Here is an 18,757-nt window from a genome sequence, read left to right on the forward strand (position 1 = left end):
TTCAGCAGTCGGGCATTTCCTCCGCACCAGGGCGAAAGATGGCGTCGCCCGGCTGTAAAGAAATCGCCTGAACAGGGACTTGAACCCTGGACCCTCAGATTAAAAGTCTGATGCTCTACCGACTGAGCTATCCAGGCTTCGAGAGAGCACCCAGCTCTGCACGAACGTGGCTGTAACTTGGCTCTTCCTAACGTACGTTGGTAAGTCATGCACGGCGTGGCAAAGTTACAGCAAGCGAAACGTCTGCAGGTGCAACAGAGAATGGCTCCCCCTGCACTGAAAGCCTGCATTGCTCGAGGTTTCAATAGCAGATACAGGGAGAAGTGGGAAAGTTTATCGGTGCAGCACCTGTGGGACCTCGTGGCGCAACGGTAGCGCGTCTGACTCCAGATCAGAAGGTTGCGTGTTCAAATCACGTCGGGGTCATAGAAATCACCGCTCAACTCTTTTCACCGTCCAACTCAGCGACAGCACTTTGGCTGAAAGGCAATTAGTGGGCCTGTGAATTTCAAGCCATTACTGAAAAGCGAAGGATTTCGGTGAAAAACACCAGTGTCCGCCACGGTGACTTTTACAGGCTTTGACGCGGAGAGTAGCAAAGAGTGCGCTAAGCAAGCGCTGACGGCCAGAGTAAATCGTTCAGCAGTCGGGCATTTCCTCCGCACCAGGGCGAAAGATGGCGTCGCCCGGCTGTAAAGAAATCGCCTGAACAGGGACTTGAACCCTGGACCCTCAGATTAAAAGTCTGATGCTCTACCGACTGAGCTATCCAGGCTTCGAGAGAGCACCCAGCTCTGCACGAACGTGGCTGTAACTTGGCTCTTCCTAACGTACGTTGGTAAGTCATGCACGGCGTGGCAAAGTTACAGCAAGCGAAACGTCTGCAGGTGCAACAGAGAATGGCTCCCCCTGCACTGAAAGCCTGCATTGCTCGAGGTTTCAATAGCAGATACAGGGAGAAGTGGGAAAGTTTATCGGTGCAGCACCTGTGGGACCTCGTGGCGCAACGGTAGCGCGTCTGACTCCAGATCAGAAGGTTGCGTGTTCAAATCACGTCGGGGTCATAGAAATCACCGCTCAACTCTTTTCACCGTCCAACTCAGCGACAGCACTTTGGCTGAAAGGCAATTAGTGGGCCTGTGAATTTCAAGCCATTACTGAAAAGCGAAGGATTTCGGTGAAAAACACCAGTGTCCGCCACGGTGACTTTTACAGGCTTTGACGCGGAGAGTAGCAAAGAGTGCGCTAAGCAAGCGCTGACGGCCAGAGTAAATCGTTCAGCAGTCGGGCATTTCCTCCGCACCAGGGCGAAAGATGGCGTCGCCCGGCTGTAAAGAAATCGCCTGAACAGGGACTTGAACCCTGGACCCTCAGATTAAAAGTCTGATGCTCTACCGACTGAGCTATCCAGGCTTCGAGAGAGCACCCAGCTCTGCACGAACGTGGCTGTAACTTGGCTCTTCCTAACGTACGTTGGTAAGTCATGCACGGCGTGGCAAAGTTACAGCAAGCGAAACGTCTGCAGGTGCAACAGAGAATGGCTCCCCCTGCACTGAAAGCCTGCATTGCTCGAGGTTTCAATAGCAGATACAGGGAGAAGTGGGAAAGTTTATCGGTGCAGCACCTGTGGGACCTCGTGGCGCAACGGTAGCGCGTCTGACTCCAGATCAGAAGGTTGCGTGTTCAAATCACGTCGGGGTCATAGAAATCACCGCTCAACTCTTTTCACCGTCCAACTCAGCGACAGCACTTTGGCTGAAAGGCAATTAGTGGGCCTGTGAATTTCAAGCCATTACTGAAAAGCGAAGGATTTCGGTGAAAAACACCAGTGTCCGCCACGGTGACTTTTACAGGCTTTGACGCGGAGAGTAGCAAAGAGTGCGCTAAGCAAGCGCTGACGGCCAGAGTAAATCGTTCAGCAGTCGGGCATTTCCTCCGCACCAGGGCGAAAGATGGCGTCGCCCGGCTGTAAAGAAATCGCCTGAACAGGGACTTGAACCCTGGACCCTCAGATTAAAAGTCTGATGCTCTACCGACTGAGCTATCCAGGCTTCGAGAGAGCACCCAGCTCTGCACGAACGTGGCTGTAACTTGGCTCTTCCTAACGTACGTTGGTAAGTCATGCACGGCGTGGCAAAGTTACAGCAAGCGAAACGTCTGCAGGTGCAACAGAGAATGGCTCCCCCTGCACTGAAAGCCTGCATTGCTCGAGGTTTCAATAGCAGATACAGGGAGAAGTGGGAAAGTTTATCGGTGCAGCACCTGTGGGACCTCGTGGCGCAACGGTAGCGCGTCTGACTCCAGATCAGAAGGTTGCGTGTTCAAATCACGTCGGGGTCATAGAAATCACCGCTCAACTCTTTTCACCGTCCAACTCAGCGACAGCACTTTGGCTGAAAGGCAATTAGTGGGCCTGTGAATTTCAAGCCATTACTGAAAAGCGAAGGATTTCGGTGAAAAACACCAGTGTCCGCCACGGTGACTTTTACAGGCTTTGACGCGGAGAGTAGCAAAGAGTGCGCTAAGCAAGCGCTGACGGCCAGAGTAAATCGTTCAGCAGTCGGGCATTTCCTCCGCACCAGGGCGAAAGATGGCGTCGCCCGGCTGTAAAGAAATCGCCTGAACAGGGACTTGAACCCTGGACCCTCAGATTAAAAGTCTGATGCTCTACCGACTGAGCTATCCAGGCTTCGAGAGAGCACCCAGCTCTGCACGAACGTGGCTGTAACTTGGCTCTTCCTAACGTACGTTGGTAAGTCATGCACGGCGTGGCAAAGTTACAGCAAGCGAAACGTCTGCAGGTGCAACAGAGAATGGCTCCCCCTGCACTGAAAGCCTGCATTGCTCGAGGTTTCAATAGCAGATACAGGGAGAAGTGGGAAAGTTTATCGGTGCAGCACCTGTGGGACCTCGTGGCGCAACGGTAGCGCGTCTGACTCCAGATCAGAAGGTTGCGTGTTCAAATCACGTCGGGGTCATAGAAATCACCGCTCAACTCTTTTCACCGTCCAACTCAGCGACAGCACTTTGGCTGAAAGGCAATTAGTGGGCCTGTGAATTTCAAGCCATTACTGAAAAGCGAAGGATTTCGGTGAAAAACACCAGTGTCCGCCACGGTGACTTTTACAGGCTTTGACGCGGAGAGTAGCAAAGAGTGCGCTAAGCAAGCGCTGACGGCCAGAGTAAATCGTTCAGCAGTCGGGCATTTCCTCCGCACCAGGGCGAAAGATGGCGTCGCCCGGCTGTAAAGAAATCGCCTGAACAGGGACTTGAACCCTGGACCCTCAGATTAAAAGTCTGATGCTCTACCGACTGAGCTATCCAGGCTTCGAGAGAGCACCCAGCTCTGCACGAACGTGGCTGTAACTTGGCTCTTCCTAACGTACGTTGGTAAGTCATGCACGGCGTGGCAAAGTTACAGCAAGCGAAACGTCTGCAGGTGCAACAGAGAATGGCTCCCCCTGCACTGAAAGCCTGCATTGCTCGAGGTTTCAATAGCAGATACAGGGAGAAGTGGGAAAGTTTATCGGTGCAGCACCTGTGGGACCTCGTGGCGCAACGGTAGCGCGTCTGACTCCAGATCAGAAGGTTGCGTGTTCAAATCACGTCGGGGTCATAGAAATCACCGCTCAACTCTTTTCACCGTCCAACTCAGCGACAGCACTTTGGCTGAAAGGCAATTAGTGGGCCTGTGAATTTCAAGCCATTACTGAAAAGCGAAGGATTTCGGTGAAAAACACCAGTGTCCGCCACGGTGACTTTTACAGGCTTTGACGCGGAGAGTAGCAAAGAGTGCGCTAAGCAAGCGCTGACGGCCAGAGTAAATCGTTCAGCAGTCGGGCATTTCCTCCGCACCAGGGCGAAAGATGGCGTCGCCCGGCTGTAAAGAAATCGCCTGAACAGGGACTTGAACCCTGGACCCTCAGATTAAAAGTCTGATGCTCTACCGACTGAGCTATCCAGGCTTCGAGAGAGCACCCAGCTCTGCACGAACGTGGCTGTAACTTGGCTCTTCCTAACGTACGTTGGTAAGTCATGCACGGCGTGGCAAAGTTACAGCAAGCGAAACGTCTGCAGGTGCAACAGAGAATGGCTCCCCCTGCACTGAAAGCCTGCATTGCTCGAGGTTTCAATAGCAGATACAGGGAGAAGTGGGAAAGTTTATCGGTGCAGCACCTGTGGGACCTCGTGGCGCAACGGTAGCGCGTCTGACTCCAGATCAGAAGGTTGCGTGTTCAAATCACGTCGGGGTCATAGAAATCACCGCTCAACTCTTTTCACCGTCCAACTCAGCGACAGCACTTTGGCTGAAAGGCAATTAGTGGGCCTGTGAATTTCAAGCCATTACTGAAAAGCGAAGGATTTCGGTGAAAAACACCAGTGTCCGCCACGGTGACTTTTACAGGCTTTGACGCGGAGAGTAGCAAAGAGTGCGCTAAGCAAGCGCTGACGGCCAGAGTAAATCGTTCAGCAGTCGGGCATTTCCTCCGCACCAGGGCGAAAGATGGCGTCGCCCGGCTGTAAAGAAATCGCCTGAACAGGGACTTGAACCCTGGACCCTCAGATTAAAAGTCTGATGCTCTACCGACTGAGCTATCCAGGCTTCGAGAGAGCACCCAGCTCTGCACGAACGTTGCTGTAACTTGGCTCTTCCTAACGTACGTTGGTAAGTCATGCACGGCGTGGCAAAGTTACAGCAAGCGAAACGTCTGCAGGTGCAACAGAGAATGGCTCCCCCTGCACTGAAAGCCTGCATTGCTCGAGGTTTCAATAGCAGATACAGGGAGAAGTGGGAAAGTTTATCGGTGCATCACCTGTGGGACCTCGTGGCGCAACGGTAGCGCGTCTGACTCCAGATCAGAAGGTTGCGTGTTCAAATCACGTCGGGGTCATAGAAATCACCGCTCAACTCTTTTCACCGTCCAACTCAGCGACAGCACTTTGGCTGAAAGGCAATTAGTGGGCCTGTGAATTTCAAGCCATTACTGAAAAGCGAAGGATTTCGGTGAAAAACACCAGTGTCCGCCACGGTGACTTTTACAGGCTTTGACGCGGAGAGTAGCAAAGAGTGCGCTAAGCAAGCGCTGACGGCCAGAGTAAATCGTTCAGCAGTCGGGCATTTCCTCCGCACCAGGGCGAAAGATGGCGTCGCCCGGCTGTAAAGAAATCGCCTGAACAGGGACTTGAACCCTGGACCCTCAGATTAAAAGTCTGATGCTCTACCGACTGAGCTATCCAGGCTTCGAGAGAGCACCCAGCTCTGCACGAACGTGGCTGTAACTTGGCTCTTCCTAACGTACGTTGGTAAGTCATGCACGGCGTGGCAAAGTTACAGCAAGCGAAACGTCTGCAGGTGCAACAGAGAATGGCTCCCCCTGCACTGAAAGCCTGCATTGCTCGAGGTTTCAATAGCAGATACAGGGAGAAGTGGGAAAGTTTATCGGTGCAGCACCTGTGGGACCTCGTGGCGCAACGGTAGCGCGTCTGACTCCAGATCAGAAGGTTGCGTGTTCAAATCACGTCGGGGTCATAGAAATCACCGCTCAACTCTTTTCACCGTCCAACTCAGCGACAGCACTTTGGCTGAAAGGCAATTAGTGGGCCTGTGAATTTCAAGCCATTACTGAAAAGCGAAGGATTTCGGTGAAAAACACCAGTGTCCGCCACGGTGACTTTTACAGGCTTTGACGCGGAGAGTAGCAAAGAGTGCGCTAAGCAAGCGCTGACGGCCAGAGTAAATCGTTCAGCAGTCGGGCATTTCCTCCGCACCAGGGCGAAAGATGGCGTCGCCCGGCTGTAAAGAAATCGCCTGAACAGGGACTTGAACCCTGGACCCTCAGATTAAAAGTCTGATGCTCTACCGACTGAGCTATCCAGGCTTCGAGAGAGCACCCAGCTCTGCACGAACGTGGCTGTAACTTGGCTCTTCCTAACGTACGTTGGTAAGTCATGCACGGCGTGGCAAAGTTACAGCAAGCGAAACGTCTGCAGGTGCAACAGAGAATGGCTCCCCCTGCACTGAAAGCCTGCATTGCTCGAGGTTTCAATAGCAGATACAGGGAGAAGTGGGAAAGTTTATCGGTGCAGCACCTGTGGGACCTCGTGGCGCAACGGTAGCGCGTCTGACTCCAGATCAGAAGGTTGCGTGTTCAAATCACGTCGGGGTCATAGAAATCACCGCTCAACTCTTTTCACCGTCCAACTCAGCGACAGCACTTTGGCTGAAAGGCAATTAGTGGGCCTGTGAATTTCAAGCCATTACTGAAAAGCGAAGGATTTCGGTGAAAAACACCAGTGTCCGCCACGGTGACTTTTACAGGCTTTGACGCGGAGAGTAGCAAAGAGTGCGCTAAGCAAGCGCTGACGGCCAGAGTAAATCGTTCAGCAGTCGGGCATTTCCTCCGCACCAGGGCGAAAGATGGCGTCGCCCGGCTGTAAAGAAATCGCCTGAACAGGGACTTGAACCCTGGACCCTCAGATTAAAAGTCTGATGCTCTACCGACTGAGCTATCCAGGCTTCGAGAGAGCACCCAGCTCTGCACGAACGTGGCTGTAACTTGGCTCTTCCTAACGTACGTTGGTAAGTCATGCACGGCGTGGCAAAGTTACAGCAAGCGAAACGTCTGCAGGTGCAACAGAGAATGGCTCCCCCTGCACTGAAAGCCTGCATTGCTCGAGGTTTCAATAGCAGATACAGGGAGAAGTGGGAAAGTTTATCGGTGCAGCACCTGTGGGACCTCGTGGCGCAACGGTAGCGCGTCTGACTCCAGATCAGAAGGTTGCGTGTTCAAATCACGTCGGGGTCATAGAAATCACCGCTCAACTCTTTTCACCGTCCAACTCAGCGACAGCACTTTGGCTGAAAGGCAATTAGTGGGCCTGTGAATTTCAAGCCATTACTGAAAAGCGAAGGATTTCGGTGAAAAACACCAGTGTCCGCCACGGTGACTTTTACAGGCTTTGACGCGGAGAGTAGCAAAGAGTGCGCTAAGCAAGCGCTGACGGCCAGAGTAAATCGTTCAGCAGTCGGGCATTTCCTCCGCACCAGGGCGAAAGATGGCGTCGCCCGGCTGTAAAGAAATCGCCTGAACAGGGACTTGAACCCTGGACCCTCAGATTAAAAGTCTGATGCTCTACCGACTGAGCTATCCAGGCTTCGAGAGAGCACCCAGCTCTGCACGAACGTGGCTGTAACTTGGCTCTTCCTAACGTACGTTGGTAAGTCATGCACGGCGTGGCAAAGTTACAGCAAGCGAAACGTCTGCAGGTGCAACAGAGAATGGCTCCCCCTGCACTGAAAGCCTGCATTGCTCGAGGTTTCAATAGCAGATACAGGGAGAAGTGGGAAAGTTTATCGGTGCAGCACCTGTGGGACCTCGTGGCGCAACGGTAGCGCGTCTGACTCCAGATCAGAAGGTTGCGTGTTCAAATCACGTCGGGGTCATAGAAATCACCGCTCAACTCTTTTCACCGTCCAACTCAGCGACAGCACTTTGGCTGAAAGGCAATTAGTGGGCCTGTGAATTTCAAGCCATTACTGAAAAGCGAAGGATTTCGGTGAAAAACACCAGTGTCCGCCACGGTGACTTTTACAGGCTTTGACGCGGAGAGTAGCAAAGAGTGCGCTAAGCAAGCGCTGACGGCCAGAGTAAATCGTTCAGCAGTCGGGCATTTCCTCCGCACCAGGGCGAAAGATGGCGTCGCCCGGCTGTAAAGAAATCGCCTGAACAGGGACTTGAACCCTGGACCCTCAGATTAAAAGTCTGATGCTCTACCGACTGAGCTATCCAGGCTTCGAGAGAGCACCCAGCTCTGCACGAACGTGGCTGTAACTTGGCTCTTCCTAACGTACGTTGGTAAGTCATGCACGGCGTGGCAAAGTTACAGCAAGCGAAACGTCTGCAGGTGCAACAGAGAATGGCTCCCCCTGCACTGAAAGCCTGCATTGCTCGAGGTTTCAATAGCAGATACAGGGAGAAGTGGGAAAGTTTATCGGTGCAGCACCTGTGGGACCTCGTGGCGCAACGGTAGCGCGTCTGACTCCAGATCAGAAGGTTGCGTGTTCAAATCACGTCGGGGTCATAGAAATCACCGCTCAACTCTTTTCACCGTCCAACTCAGCGACAGCACTTTGGCTGAAAGGCAATTAGTGGGCCTGTGAATTTCAAGCCATTACTGAAAAGCGAAGGATTTCGGTGAAAAACACCAGTGTCCGCCACGGTGACTTTTACAGGCTTTGACGCGGAGAGTAGCAAAGAGTGCGCTAAGCAAGCGCTGACGGCCAGAGTAAATCGTTCAGCAGTCGGGCATTTCCTCCGCACCAGGGCGAAAGATGGCGTCGCCCGGCTGTAAAGAAATCGCCTGAACAGGGACTTGAACCCTGGACCCTCAGATTAAAAGTCTGATGCTCTACCGACTGAGCTATCCAGGCTTCGAGAGAGCACCCAGCTCTGCACGAACGTGGCTGTAACTTGGCTCTTCCTAACGTACGTTGGTAAGTCATGCACGGCGTGGCAAAGTTACAGCAAGCGAAACGTCTGCAGGTGCAACAGAGAATGGCTCCCCCTGCACTGAAAGCCTGCATTGCTCGAGGTTTCAATAGCAGATACAGGGAGAAGTGGGAAAGTTTATCGGTGCAGCACCTGTGGGACCTCGTGGCGCAACGGTAGCGCGTCTGACTCCAGATCAGAAGGTTGCGTGTTCAAATCACGTCGGGGTCATAGAAATCACCGCTCAACTCTTTTCACCGTCCAACTCAGCGACAGCACTTTGGCTGAAAGGCAATTAGTGGGCCTGTGAATTTCAAGCCATTACTGAAAAGCGAAGGATTTCGGTGAAAAACACCAGTGTCCGCCACGGTGACTTTTACAGGCTTTGACGCGGAGAGTAGCAAAGAGTGCGCTAAGCAAGCGCTGACGGCCAGAGTAAATCGTTCAGCAGTCGGGCATTTCCTCCGCACCAGGGCGAAAGATGGCGTCGCCCGGCTGTAAAGAAATCGCCTGAACAGGGACTTGAACCCTGGACCCTCAGATTAAAAGTCTGATGCTCTACCGACTGAGCTATCCAGGCTTCGAGAGAGCACCCAGCTCTGCACGAACGTGGCTGTAACTTGGCTCTTCCTAACGTACGTTGGTAAGTCATGCACGGCGTGGCAAAGTTACAGCAAGCGAAACGTCTGCAGGTGCAACAGAGAATGGCTCCCCCTGCACTGAAAGCCTGCATTGCTCGAGGTTTCAATAGCAGATACAGGGAGAAGTGGGAAAGTTTATCGGTGCAGCACCTGTGGGACCTCGTGGCGCAACGGTAGCGCGTCTGACTCCAGATCAGAAGGTTGCGTGTTCAAATCACGTCGGGGTCATAGAAATCACCGCTCAACTCTTTTCACCGTCCAACTCAGCGACAGCACTTTGGCTGAAAGGCAATTAGTGGGCCTGTGAATTTCAAGCCATTACTGAAAAGCGAAGGATTTCGGTGAAAAACACCAGTGTCCGCCACGGTGACTTTTACAGGCTTTGACGCGGAGAGTAGCAAAGAGTGCGCTAAGCAAGCGCTGACGGCCAGAGTAAATCGTTCAGCAGTCGGGCATTTCCTCCGCACCAGGGCGAAAGATGGCGTCGCCCGGCTGTAAAGAAATCGCCTGAACAGGGACTTGAACCCTGGACCCTCAGATTAAAAGTCTGATGCTCTACCGACTGAGCTATCCAGGCTTCGAGAGAGCACCCAGCTCTGCACGAACGTGGCTGTAACTTGGCTCTTCCTAACGTACGTTGGTAAGTCATGCACGGCGTGGCAAAGTTACAGCAAGCGAAACGTCTGCAGGTGCAACAGAGAATGGCTCCCCCTGCACTGAAAGCCTGCATTGCTCGAGGTTTCAATAGCAGATACAGGGAGAAGTGGGAAAGTTTATCGGTGCAGCACCTGTGGGACCTCGTGGCGCAACGGTAGCGCGTCTGACTCCAGATCAGAAGGTTGCGTGTTCAAATCACGTCGGGGTCATAGAAATCACCGCTCAACTCTTTTCACCGTCCAACTCAGCGACAGCACTTTGGCTGAAAGGCAATTAGTGGGCCTGTGAATTTCAAGCCATTACTGAAAAGCGAAGGATTTCGGTGAAAAACACCAGTGTCCGCCACGGTGACTTTTACAGGCTTTGACGCGGAGAGTAGCAAAGAGTGCGCTAAGCAAGCGCTGACGGCCAGAGTAAATCGTTCAGCAGTCGGGCATTTCCTCCGCACCAGGGCGAAAGATGGCGTCGCCCGGCTGTAAAGAAATCGCCTGAACAGGGACTTGAACCCTGGACCCTCAGATTAAAAGTCTGATGCTCTACCGACTGAGCTATCCAGGCTTCGAGAGAGCACCCAGCTCTGCACGAACGTGGCTGTAACTTGGCTCTTCCTAACGTACGTTGGTAAGTCATGCACGGCGTGGCAAAGTTACAGCAAGCGAAACGTCTGCAGGTGCAACAGAGAATGGCTCCCCCTGCACTGAAAGCCTGCATTGCTCGAGGTTTCAATAGCAGATACAGGGAGAAGTGGGAAAGTTTATCGGTGCAGCACCTGTGGGACCTCGTGGTGCAACGGTAGCGCGTCTGACTCCAGATCAGAAGGTTGCGTGTTCAAATCACGTCGGGGTCATAGAAATCACCGCTCAACTCTTTTCACCGTCCAACTCAGCGACAGCACTTTGGCTGAAAGGCAATTAGTGGGCCTGTGAATTTCAAGCCATTACTGAAAAGCGAAGGATTTCGGTGAAAAACACCAGTGTCCGCCACGGTGACTTTTACAGGCTTTGACGCGGAGAGTAGCAAAGAGTGCGCTAAGCAAGCGCTGACGGCCAGAGTAAATCGTTCAGCAGTCGGGCATTTCCTCCGCACCAGGGCGAAAGATGGCGTCGCCCGGCTGTAAAGAAATCGCCTGAACAGGGACTTGAACCCTGGACCCTCAGATTAAAAGTCTGATGCTCTACCGACTGAGCTATCCAGGCTTCGAGAGAGCACCCAGCTCTGCACGAACGTGGCTGTAACTTGGCTCTTCCTAACGTACGTTGGTAAGTCATGCACGGCGTGGCAAAGTTACAGCAAGCGAAACGTCTGCAGGTGCAACAGAGAATGGCTCCCCCTGCACTGAAAGCCTGCATTGCTCGAGGTTTCAATAGCAGATACAGGGAGAAGTGGGAAAGTTTATCGGTGCAGCACCTGTGGGACCTCGTGGCGCAACGGTAGCGCGTCTGACTCCAGATCAGAAGGTTGCGTGTTCAAATCACGTCGGGGTCATAGAAATCACCGCTCAACTCTTTTCACCGTCCAACTCAGCGACAGCACTTTGGCTGAAAGGCAATTAGTGGGCCTGTGAATTTCAAGCCATTACTGAAAAGCGAAGGATTTCGGTGAAAAACACCAGTGTCCGCCACGGTGACTTTTACAGGCTTTGACGCGGAGAGTAGCAAAGAGTGCGCTAAGCAAGCGCTGACGGCCAGAGTAAATCGTTCAGCAGTCGGGCATTTCCTCCGCACCAGGGCGAAAGATGGCGTCGCCCGGCTGTAAAGAAATCGCCTGAACAGGGACTTGAACCCTGGACCCTCAGATTAAAAGTCTGATGCTCTACCGACTGAGCTATCCAGGCTTCGAGAGAGCACCCAGCTCTGCACGAACGTGGCTGTAACTTGGCTCTTCCTAACGTACGTTGGTAAGTCATGCACGGCGTGGCAAAGTTACAGCAAGCGAAACGTCTGCAGGTGCAACAGAGAATGGCTCCCCCTGCACTGAAAGCCTGCATTGCTCGAGGTTTCAATAGCAGATACAGGGAGAAGTGGGAAAGTTTATCGGTGCAGCACCTGTGGGACCTCGTGGCGCAACGGTAGCGCGTCTGACTCCAGATCAGAAGGTTGCGTGTTCAAATCACGTCGGGGTCATAGAAATCACCGCTCAACTCTTTTCACCGTCCAACTCAGCGACAGCACTTTGGCTGAAAGGCAATTAGTGGGCCTGTGAATTTCAAGCCATTACTGAAAAGCGAAGGATTTCGGTGAAAAACACCAGTGTCCGCCACGGTGACTTTTACAGGCTTTGACGCGGAGAGTAGCAAAGAGTGCGCTAAGCAAGCGCTGACGGCCAGAGTAAATCGTTCAGCAGTCGGGCATTTCCTCCGCACCAGGGCGAAAGATGGCGTCGCCCGGCTGTAAAGAAATCGCCTGAACAGGGACTTGAACCCTGGACCCTCAGATTAAAAGTCTGATGCTCTACCGACTGAGCTATCCAGGCTTCGAGAGAGCACCCAGCTCTGCACGAACGTGGCTGTAACTTGGCTCTTCCTAACGTACGTTGGTAAGTCATGCACGGCGTGGCAAAGTTACAGCAAGCGAAACGTCTGCAGGTGCAACAGAGAATGGCTCCCCCTGCACTGAAAGCCTGCATTGCTCGAGGTTTCAATAGCAGATACAGGGAGAAGTGGGAAAGTTTATCGGTGCAGCACCTGTGGGACCTCGTGGCGCAACGGTAGCGCGTCTGACTCCAGATCAGAAGGTTGCGTGTTCAAATCACGTCGGGGTCATAGAAATCACCGCTCAACTCTTTTCACCGTCCAACTCAGCGACAGCACTTTGGCTGAAAGGCAATTAGTGGGCCTGTGAATTTCAAGCCATTACTGAAAAGCGAAGGATTTCGGTGAAAAACACCAGTGTCCGCCACGGTGACTTTTACAGGCTTTGACGCGGAGAGTAGCAAAGAGTGCGCTAAGCAAGCGCTGACGGCCAGAGTAAATCGTTCAGCAGTCGGGCATTTCCTCCGCACCAGGGCGAAAGATGGCGTCGCCCGGCTGTAAAGAAATCGCCTGAACAGGGACTTGAACCCTGGACCCTCAGATTAAAAGTCTGATGCTCTACCGACTGAGCTATCCAGGCTTCGAGAGAGCACCCAGCTCTGCACGAACGTGGCTGTAACTTGGCTCTTCCTAACGTACGTTGGTAAGTCATGCACGGCGTGGCAAAGTTACAGCAAGCGAAACGTCTGCAGGTGCAACAGAGAATGGCTCCCCCTGCACTGAAAGCCTGCATTGCTCGAGGTTTCAATAGCAGATACAGGGAGAAGTGGGAAAGTTTATCGGTGCAGCACCTGTGGGACCTCGTGGCGCAACGGTAGCGCGTCTGACTCCAGATCAGAAGGTTGCGTGTTCAAATCACGTCGGGGTCATAGAAATCACCGCTCAACTCTTTTCACCGTCCAACTCAGCGACAGCACTTTGGCTGAAAGGCAATTAGTGGGCCTGTGAATTTCAAGCCATTACTGAAAAGCGAAGGATTTCGGTGAAAAACACCAGTGTCCGCCACGGTGACTTTTACAGGCTTTGACGCGGAGAGTAGCAAAGAGTGCGCTAAGCAAGCGCTGACGGCCAGAGTAAATCGTTCAGCAGTCGGGCATTTCCTCCGCACCAGGGCGAAAGATGGCGTCGCCCGGCTGTAAAGAAATCGCCTGAACAGGGACTTGAACCCTGGACCCTCAGATTAAAAGTCTGATGCTCTACCGACTGAGCTATCCAGGCTTCGAGAGAGCACCCAGCTCTGCACGAACGTGGCTGTAACTTGGCTCTTCCTAACGTACGTTGGTAAGTCATGCACGGCGTGGCAAAGTTACAGCAAGCGAAACGTCTGCAGGTGCAACAGAGAATGGCTCCCCCTGCACTGAAAGCCTGCATTGCTCGAGGTTTCAATAGCAGATACAGGGAGAAGTGGGAAAGTTTATCGGTGCAGCACCTGTGGGACCTCGTGGCGCAACGGTAGCGCGTCTGACTCCAGATCAGAAGGTTGCGTGTTCAAATCACGTCGGGGTCATAGAAATCACCGCTCAACTCTTTTCACCGTCCAACTCAGCGACAGCACTTTGGCTGAAAGGCAATTAGTGGGCCTGTGAATTTCAAGCCATTACTGAAAAGCGAAGGATTTCGGTGAAAAACACCAGTGTCCGCCACGGTGACTTTTACAGGCTTTGACGCGGAGAGTAGCAAAGAGTGCGCTAAGCAAGCGCTGACGGCCAGAGTAAATCGTTCAGCAGTCGGGCATTTCCTCCGCACCAGGGCGAAAGATGGCGTCGCCCGGCTGTAAAGAAATCGCCTGAACAGGGACTTGAACCCTGGACCCTCAGATTAAAAGTCTGATGCTCTACCGACTGAGCTATCCAGGCTTCGAGAGAGCACCCAGCTCTGCACGAACGTGGCTGTAACTTGGCTCTTCCTAACGTACGTTGGTAAGTCATGCACGGCGTGGCAAAGTTACAGCAAGCGAAACGTCTGCAGGTGCAACAGAGAATGGCTCCCCCTGCACTGAAAGCCTGCATTGCTCGAGGTTTCAATAGCAGATACAGGGAGAAGTGGGAAAGTTTATCGGTGCAGCACCTGTGGGACCTCGTGGCGCAACGGTAGCGCGTCTGACTCCAGATCAGAAGGTTGCGTGTTCAAATCACGTCGGGGTCATAGAAATCACCGCTCAACTCTTTTCACCGTCCAACTCAGCGACAGCACTTTGGCTGAAAGGCAATTAGTGGGCCTGTGAATTTCAAGCCATTACTGAAAAGCGAAGGATTTCGGTGAAAAACACCAGTGTCCGCCACGGTGACTTTTACAGGCTTTGACGCGGAGAGTAGCAAAGAGTGCGCTAAGCAAGCGCTGACGGCCAGAGTAAATCGTTCAGCAGTCGGGCATTTCCTCCGCACCAGGGCGAAAGATGGCGTCGCCCGGCTGTAAAGAAATCGCCTGAACAGGGACTTGAACCCTGGACCCTCAGATTAAAAGTCTGATGCTCTACCGACTGAGCTATCCAGGCTTCGAGAGAGCACCCAGCTCTGCACGAACGTGGCTGTAACTTGGCTCTTCCTAACGTACGTTGGTAAGTCATGCACGGCGTGGCAAAGTTACAGCAAGCGAAACGTCTGCAGGTGCAACAGAGAATGGCTCCCCCTGCACTGAAAGCCTGCATTGCTCGAGGTTTCAATAGCAGATACAGGGAGAAGTGGGAAAGTTTATCGGTGCAGCACCTGTGGGACCTCGTGGCGCAACGGTAGCGCGTCTGACTCCAGATCAGAAGGTTGCGTGTTCAAATCACGTCGGGGTCATAGAAATCACCGCTCAACTCTTTTCACCGTCCAACTCAGCGACAGCACTTTGGCTGAAAGGCAATTAGTGGGCCTGTGAATTTCAAGCCATTACTGAAAAGCGAAGGATTTCGGTGAAAAACACCAGTGTCCGCCACGGTGACTTTTACAGGCTTTGACGCGGAGAGTAGCAAAGAGTGCGCTAAGCAAGCGCTGACGGCCAGAGTAAATCGTTCAGCAGTCGGGCATTTCCTCCGCACCAGGGCGAAAGATGGCGTCGCCCGGCTGTAAAGAAATCGCCTGAACAGGGACTTGAACCCTGGACCCTCAGATTAAAAGTCTGATGCTCTACCGACTGAGCTATCCAGGCTTCGAGAGAGCACCCAGCTCTGCACGAACGTGGCTGTAACTTGGCTCTTCCTAACGTACGTTGGTAAGTCATGCACGGCGTGGCAAAGTTACAGCAAGCGAAACGTCTGCAGGTGCAACAGAGAATGGCTCCCCCTGCACTGAAAGCCTGCATTGCTCGAGGTTTCAATAGCAGATACAGGGAGAAGTGGGAAAGTTTATCGGTGCAGCACCTGTGGGACCTCGTGGCGCAACGGTAGCGCGTCTGACTCCAGATCAGAAGGTTGCGTGTTCAAATCACGTCGGGGTCATAGAAATCACCGCTCAACTCTTTTCACCGTCCAACTCAGCGACAGCACTTTGGCTGAAAGGCAATTAGTGGGCCTGTGAATTTCAAGCCATTACTGAAAAGCGAAGGATTTCGGTGAAAAACACCAGTGTCCGCCACGGTGACTTTTACAGGCTTTGACGCGGAGAGTAGCAAAGAGTGCGCTAAGCAAGCGCTGACGGCCAGAGTAAATCGTTCAGCAGTCGGGCATTTCCTCCGCACCAGGGCGAAAGATGGCGTCGCCCGGCTGTAAAGAAATCGCCTGAACAGGGACTTGAACCCTGGACCCTCAGATTAAAAGTCTGATGCTCTACCGACTGAGCTATCCAGGCTTCGAGAGAGCACCCAGCTCTGCACGAACGTGGCTGTAACTTGGCTCTTCCTAACGTACGTTGGTAAGTCATGCACGGCGTGGCAAAGTTACAGCAAGCGAAACGTCTGCAGGTGCAACAGAGAATGGCTCCCCCTGCACTGAAAGCCTGCATTGCTCGAGGTTTCAATAGCAGATACAGGGAGAAGTGGGAAAGTTTATCGGTGCAGCACCTGTGGGACCTCGTGGCGCAACGGTAGCGCGTCTGACTCCAGATCAGAAGGTTGCGTGTTCAAATCACGTCGGGGTCATAGAAATCACCGCTCAACTCTTTTCACCGTCCAACTCAGCGACAGCACTTTGGCTGAAAGGCAATTAGTGGGCCTGTGAATTTCAAGCCATTACTGAAAAGCGAAGGATTTCGGTGAAAAACACCAGTGTCCGCCACGGTGACTTTTACAGGCTTTGACGCGGAGAGTAGCAAAGAGTGCGCTAAGCAAGCGCTGACGGCCAGAGTAAATCGTTCAGCAGTCGGGCATTTCCTCCGCACCAGGGCGAAAGATGGCGTCGCCCGGCTGTAAAGAAATCGCCTGAACAGGGACTTGAACCCTGGACCCTCAGATTAAAAGTCTGATGCTCTACCGACTGAGCTATCCAGGCTTCGAGAGAGCACCCAGCTCTGCACGAACGTGGCTGTAACTTGGCTCTTCCTAACGTACGTTGGTAAGTCATGCACGGCGTGGCAAAGTTACAGCAAGCGAAACGTCTGCAGGTGCAACAGAGAATGGCTCCCCCTGCACTGAAAGCCTGCATTGCTCGAGGTTTCAATAGCAGATACAGGGAGAAGTGGGAAAGTTTATCGGTGCAGCACCTGTGGGACCTCGTGGCGCAACGGTAGCGCGTCTGACTCCAGATCAGAAGGTTGCGTGTTCAAATCACGTCGGGGTCATAGAAATCACCGCTCAACTCTTTTCACCGTCCAACTCAGCGACAGCACTTTGGCTGAAAGGCAATTAGTGGGCCTGTGAATTTCAAGCCATTACTGAAAAGCGAAGGATTTCGGTGAAAAACACCAGTGTCCGCCACGGTGACTTTTACAGGCTTTGACGCGGAGAGTAGCAAAGAGTGCGCTAAGCAAGCGCTGACGGCCAGAGTAAATCGTTCAGCAGTCGGGCATTTCCTCCGCACCAGGGCGAAAGATGGCGTCGCCCGGCTGTAAAGAAATCGCCTGAACAGGGACTTGAACCCTGGACCCTCAGATTAAAAGTCTGATGCTCTACCGACTGAGCTATCCAGGCTTCGAGAGAGCACCCAGCTCTGCACGAACGTGGCTGTAACTTGGCTCTTCCTAACGTACGTTGGTAAGTCATGCACGGCGTGGCAAAGTTACAGCAAGCGAAACGTCTGCAGGTGCAACAGAGAATGGCTCCCCCTGCACTGAAAGCCTGCATTGCTCGAGGTTTCAATAGCAGATACAGGGAGAAGTGGGAAAGTTTATCGGTGCAGCACCTGTGGGACCTCGTGGCGCAACGGTAGCGCGTCTGACTCCAGATCAGAAGGTTGCGTGTTCAAATCACGTCGGGGTCATAGAAATCACCGCTCAACTCTTTTCACCGTCCAACTCAGCGACAGCACTTTGGCTGAAAGGCAATTAGTGGGCCTGTGAATTTCAAGCCATTACTGAAAAGCGAAGGATTTCGGTGAAAAACACCAGTGTCCGCCACGGTGACTTTTACAGGCTTTGACGCGGAGAGTAGCAAAGAGTGCGCTAAGCAAGCGCTGACGGCCAGAGTAAATCGTTCAGCAGTCGGGCATTTCCTCCGCACCAGGGCGAAAGATGGCGTCGCCCGGCTGTAAAGAAATCGCCTGAACAGGGACTTGAACCCTGGACCCTCAGATTAAAAGTCTGATGCTCTACCGACTGAGCTATCCAGGCTTCGAGAGAGCACCCAGCTCTGCACGAACGTGGCTGTAACTTGGCTCTTCCTAACGTACGTTGGTAAGTCATGCACGGCGTGGCAAAGTTACAGCAAGCGAAACGTCTGCAGGTGCAACAGAGAATGGCTCCCCCTGCACTGAAAGCCTGCATTGCTCGAGGTTTCAATAGCAGATACAGGGAGAAGTGGGAAAGTTTATCGGTGCAGCACCTGTGGGACCTCGTGGCGCAACGGTAGCGCGTCTGACTCCAGATCAGAAGGTTGCGTGTTCAAATCACGTCGGGGTCATAGAAATCACCGCTCAACTCTTTTCACCGTCCAACTCAGCGACAGCACTTTGGCTGAAAGGCAATTAGTGGGCCTGTGAATTTCAAGCCATTACTGAAAAGCGAAGGATTTCGGTGAAAAACACCAGTGTCCGCCACGGTGACTTTTACAGGCTTTGACGCGGAGAGTAGCAAAGAGTGCGCTAAGCAAGCGCTGACGGCCAGAGTAAATCGTTCAGCAGTCGGGCATTTCCTCCGCACCAGGGCGAAAGATGGCGTCGCCCGGCTGTAAAGAAATCGCCTGAACAGGGACTTGAACCCTGGACCCTCAGATTAAAAGTCTGATGCTCTACCGACTGAGCTATCCAGGCTTCGAGAGAGCACCCAGCTCTGCACGAACGTGGCTGTAACTTGGCTCTTCCTAACGTACGTTGGTAAGTCATGCACGGCGTGGCAAAGTTACAGCAAGCGAAACGTCTGCAGGTGCAA

At 53.0% G+C, this 18,757-nt stretch overlaps 28 non-coding genes across 28 annotated transcripts; all 28 read left to right on the top strand.

Moving 5' to 3' along the window:
- Nucleotides 1-354: 354 nt before the first annotated feature.
- trnaw-cca (transfer RNA tryptophan (anticodon CCA)) lies at nucleotides 355-426 on the top strand. The gene has a single exon. It is a non-coding gene; the product is annotated as a tRNA-Trp (tRNA).
- A 566-nt stretch (nucleotides 427-992) lies between these two features.
- On the top strand, nucleotides 993-1,064 carry trnaw-cca (transfer RNA tryptophan (anticodon CCA)). The gene has a single exon. It is a non-coding gene; the product is annotated as a tRNA-Trp (tRNA).
- Nucleotides 1,065-1,630: 566 nt separating this feature from the next.
- Nucleotides 1,631-1,702, top strand: trnaw-cca (transfer RNA tryptophan (anticodon CCA)). Its single transcript has one exon. It is a non-coding gene; the product is annotated as a tRNA-Trp (tRNA).
- A 566-nt stretch (nucleotides 1,703-2,268) lies between these two features.
- On the top strand, nucleotides 2,269-2,340 carry trnaw-cca (transfer RNA tryptophan (anticodon CCA)). Its single transcript has one exon. It is a non-coding gene; the product is annotated as a tRNA-Trp (tRNA).
- Nucleotides 2,341-2,906: 566 nt separating this feature from the next.
- Nucleotides 2,907-2,978, top strand: trnaw-cca (transfer RNA tryptophan (anticodon CCA)). The gene has a single exon. It is a non-coding gene; the product is annotated as a tRNA-Trp (tRNA).
- A 566-nt stretch (nucleotides 2,979-3,544) lies between these two features.
- Nucleotides 3,545-3,616, top strand: trnaw-cca (transfer RNA tryptophan (anticodon CCA)). The gene has a single exon. It is a non-coding gene; the product is annotated as a tRNA-Trp (tRNA).
- Nucleotides 3,617-4,182: 566 nt separating this feature from the next.
- trnaw-cca (transfer RNA tryptophan (anticodon CCA)) lies at nucleotides 4,183-4,254 on the top strand. Its single transcript has one exon. It is a non-coding gene; the product is annotated as a tRNA-Trp (tRNA).
- A 566-nt stretch (nucleotides 4,255-4,820) lies between these two features.
- Nucleotides 4,821-4,892, top strand: trnaw-cca (transfer RNA tryptophan (anticodon CCA)). The gene has a single exon. It is a non-coding gene; the product is annotated as a tRNA-Trp (tRNA).
- A 566-nt stretch (nucleotides 4,893-5,458) lies between these two features.
- trnaw-cca (transfer RNA tryptophan (anticodon CCA)) lies at nucleotides 5,459-5,530 on the top strand. Its single transcript has one exon. It is a non-coding gene; the product is annotated as a tRNA-Trp (tRNA).
- A 566-nt stretch (nucleotides 5,531-6,096) lies between these two features.
- Nucleotides 6,097-6,168, top strand: trnaw-cca (transfer RNA tryptophan (anticodon CCA)). The gene has a single exon. It is a non-coding gene; the product is annotated as a tRNA-Trp (tRNA).
- Nucleotides 6,169-6,734: 566 nt separating this feature from the next.
- Nucleotides 6,735-6,806, top strand: trnaw-cca (transfer RNA tryptophan (anticodon CCA)). The gene has a single exon. It is a non-coding gene; the product is annotated as a tRNA-Trp (tRNA).
- A 566-nt stretch (nucleotides 6,807-7,372) lies between these two features.
- On the top strand, nucleotides 7,373-7,444 carry trnaw-cca (transfer RNA tryptophan (anticodon CCA)). The gene has a single exon. It is a non-coding gene; the product is annotated as a tRNA-Trp (tRNA).
- A 566-nt stretch (nucleotides 7,445-8,010) lies between these two features.
- trnaw-cca (transfer RNA tryptophan (anticodon CCA)) lies at nucleotides 8,011-8,082 on the top strand. Its single transcript has one exon. It is a non-coding gene; the product is annotated as a tRNA-Trp (tRNA).
- A 566-nt stretch (nucleotides 8,083-8,648) lies between these two features.
- Nucleotides 8,649-8,720, top strand: trnaw-cca (transfer RNA tryptophan (anticodon CCA)). The gene has a single exon. It is a non-coding gene; the product is annotated as a tRNA-Trp (tRNA).
- Nucleotides 8,721-9,286: 566 nt separating this feature from the next.
- On the top strand, nucleotides 9,287-9,358 carry trnaw-cca (transfer RNA tryptophan (anticodon CCA)). The gene has a single exon. It is a non-coding gene; the product is annotated as a tRNA-Trp (tRNA).
- Nucleotides 9,359-9,924: 566 nt separating this feature from the next.
- Nucleotides 9,925-9,996, top strand: trnaw-cca (transfer RNA tryptophan (anticodon CCA)). Its single transcript has one exon. It is a non-coding gene; the product is annotated as a tRNA-Trp (tRNA).
- Nucleotides 9,997-11,200: 1,204 nt separating this feature from the next.
- Nucleotides 11,201-11,272, top strand: trnaw-cca (transfer RNA tryptophan (anticodon CCA)). The gene has a single exon. It is a non-coding gene; the product is annotated as a tRNA-Trp (tRNA).
- A 566-nt stretch (nucleotides 11,273-11,838) lies between these two features.
- trnaw-cca (transfer RNA tryptophan (anticodon CCA)) lies at nucleotides 11,839-11,910 on the top strand. The gene has a single exon. It is a non-coding gene; the product is annotated as a tRNA-Trp (tRNA).
- A 566-nt stretch (nucleotides 11,911-12,476) lies between these two features.
- trnaw-cca (transfer RNA tryptophan (anticodon CCA)) lies at nucleotides 12,477-12,548 on the top strand. Its single transcript has one exon. It is a non-coding gene; the product is annotated as a tRNA-Trp (tRNA).
- Nucleotides 12,549-13,114: 566 nt separating this feature from the next.
- Nucleotides 13,115-13,186, top strand: trnaw-cca (transfer RNA tryptophan (anticodon CCA)). Its single transcript has one exon. It is a non-coding gene; the product is annotated as a tRNA-Trp (tRNA).
- A 566-nt stretch (nucleotides 13,187-13,752) lies between these two features.
- Nucleotides 13,753-13,824, top strand: trnaw-cca (transfer RNA tryptophan (anticodon CCA)). The gene has a single exon. It is a non-coding gene; the product is annotated as a tRNA-Trp (tRNA).
- A 566-nt stretch (nucleotides 13,825-14,390) lies between these two features.
- On the top strand, nucleotides 14,391-14,462 carry trnaw-cca (transfer RNA tryptophan (anticodon CCA)). Its single transcript has one exon. It is a non-coding gene; the product is annotated as a tRNA-Trp (tRNA).
- A 566-nt stretch (nucleotides 14,463-15,028) lies between these two features.
- Nucleotides 15,029-15,100, top strand: trnaw-cca (transfer RNA tryptophan (anticodon CCA)). The gene has a single exon. It is a non-coding gene; the product is annotated as a tRNA-Trp (tRNA).
- Nucleotides 15,101-15,666: 566 nt separating this feature from the next.
- trnaw-cca (transfer RNA tryptophan (anticodon CCA)) lies at nucleotides 15,667-15,738 on the top strand. The gene has a single exon. It is a non-coding gene; the product is annotated as a tRNA-Trp (tRNA).
- Nucleotides 15,739-16,304: 566 nt separating this feature from the next.
- trnaw-cca (transfer RNA tryptophan (anticodon CCA)) lies at nucleotides 16,305-16,376 on the top strand. The gene has a single exon. It is a non-coding gene; the product is annotated as a tRNA-Trp (tRNA).
- A 566-nt stretch (nucleotides 16,377-16,942) lies between these two features.
- trnaw-cca (transfer RNA tryptophan (anticodon CCA)) lies at nucleotides 16,943-17,014 on the top strand. The gene has a single exon. It is a non-coding gene; the product is annotated as a tRNA-Trp (tRNA).
- A 566-nt stretch (nucleotides 17,015-17,580) lies between these two features.
- Nucleotides 17,581-17,652, top strand: trnaw-cca (transfer RNA tryptophan (anticodon CCA)). Its single transcript has one exon. It is a non-coding gene; the product is annotated as a tRNA-Trp (tRNA).
- A 566-nt stretch (nucleotides 17,653-18,218) lies between these two features.
- On the top strand, nucleotides 18,219-18,290 carry trnaw-cca (transfer RNA tryptophan (anticodon CCA)). Its single transcript has one exon. It is a non-coding gene; the product is annotated as a tRNA-Trp (tRNA).
- Nucleotides 18,291-18,757: the final 467 nt, after the last annotated feature.

This window comes from Sardina pilchardus, chromosome 5 (genome assembly GCF_963854185.1).
Source record: "Sardina pilchardus chromosome 5, fSarPil1.1, whole genome shotgun sequence".
Classification (NCBI taxonomy): Eukaryota; Metazoa; Chordata; class Actinopteri; order Clupeiformes; family Clupeidae; genus Sardina; species Sardina pilchardus.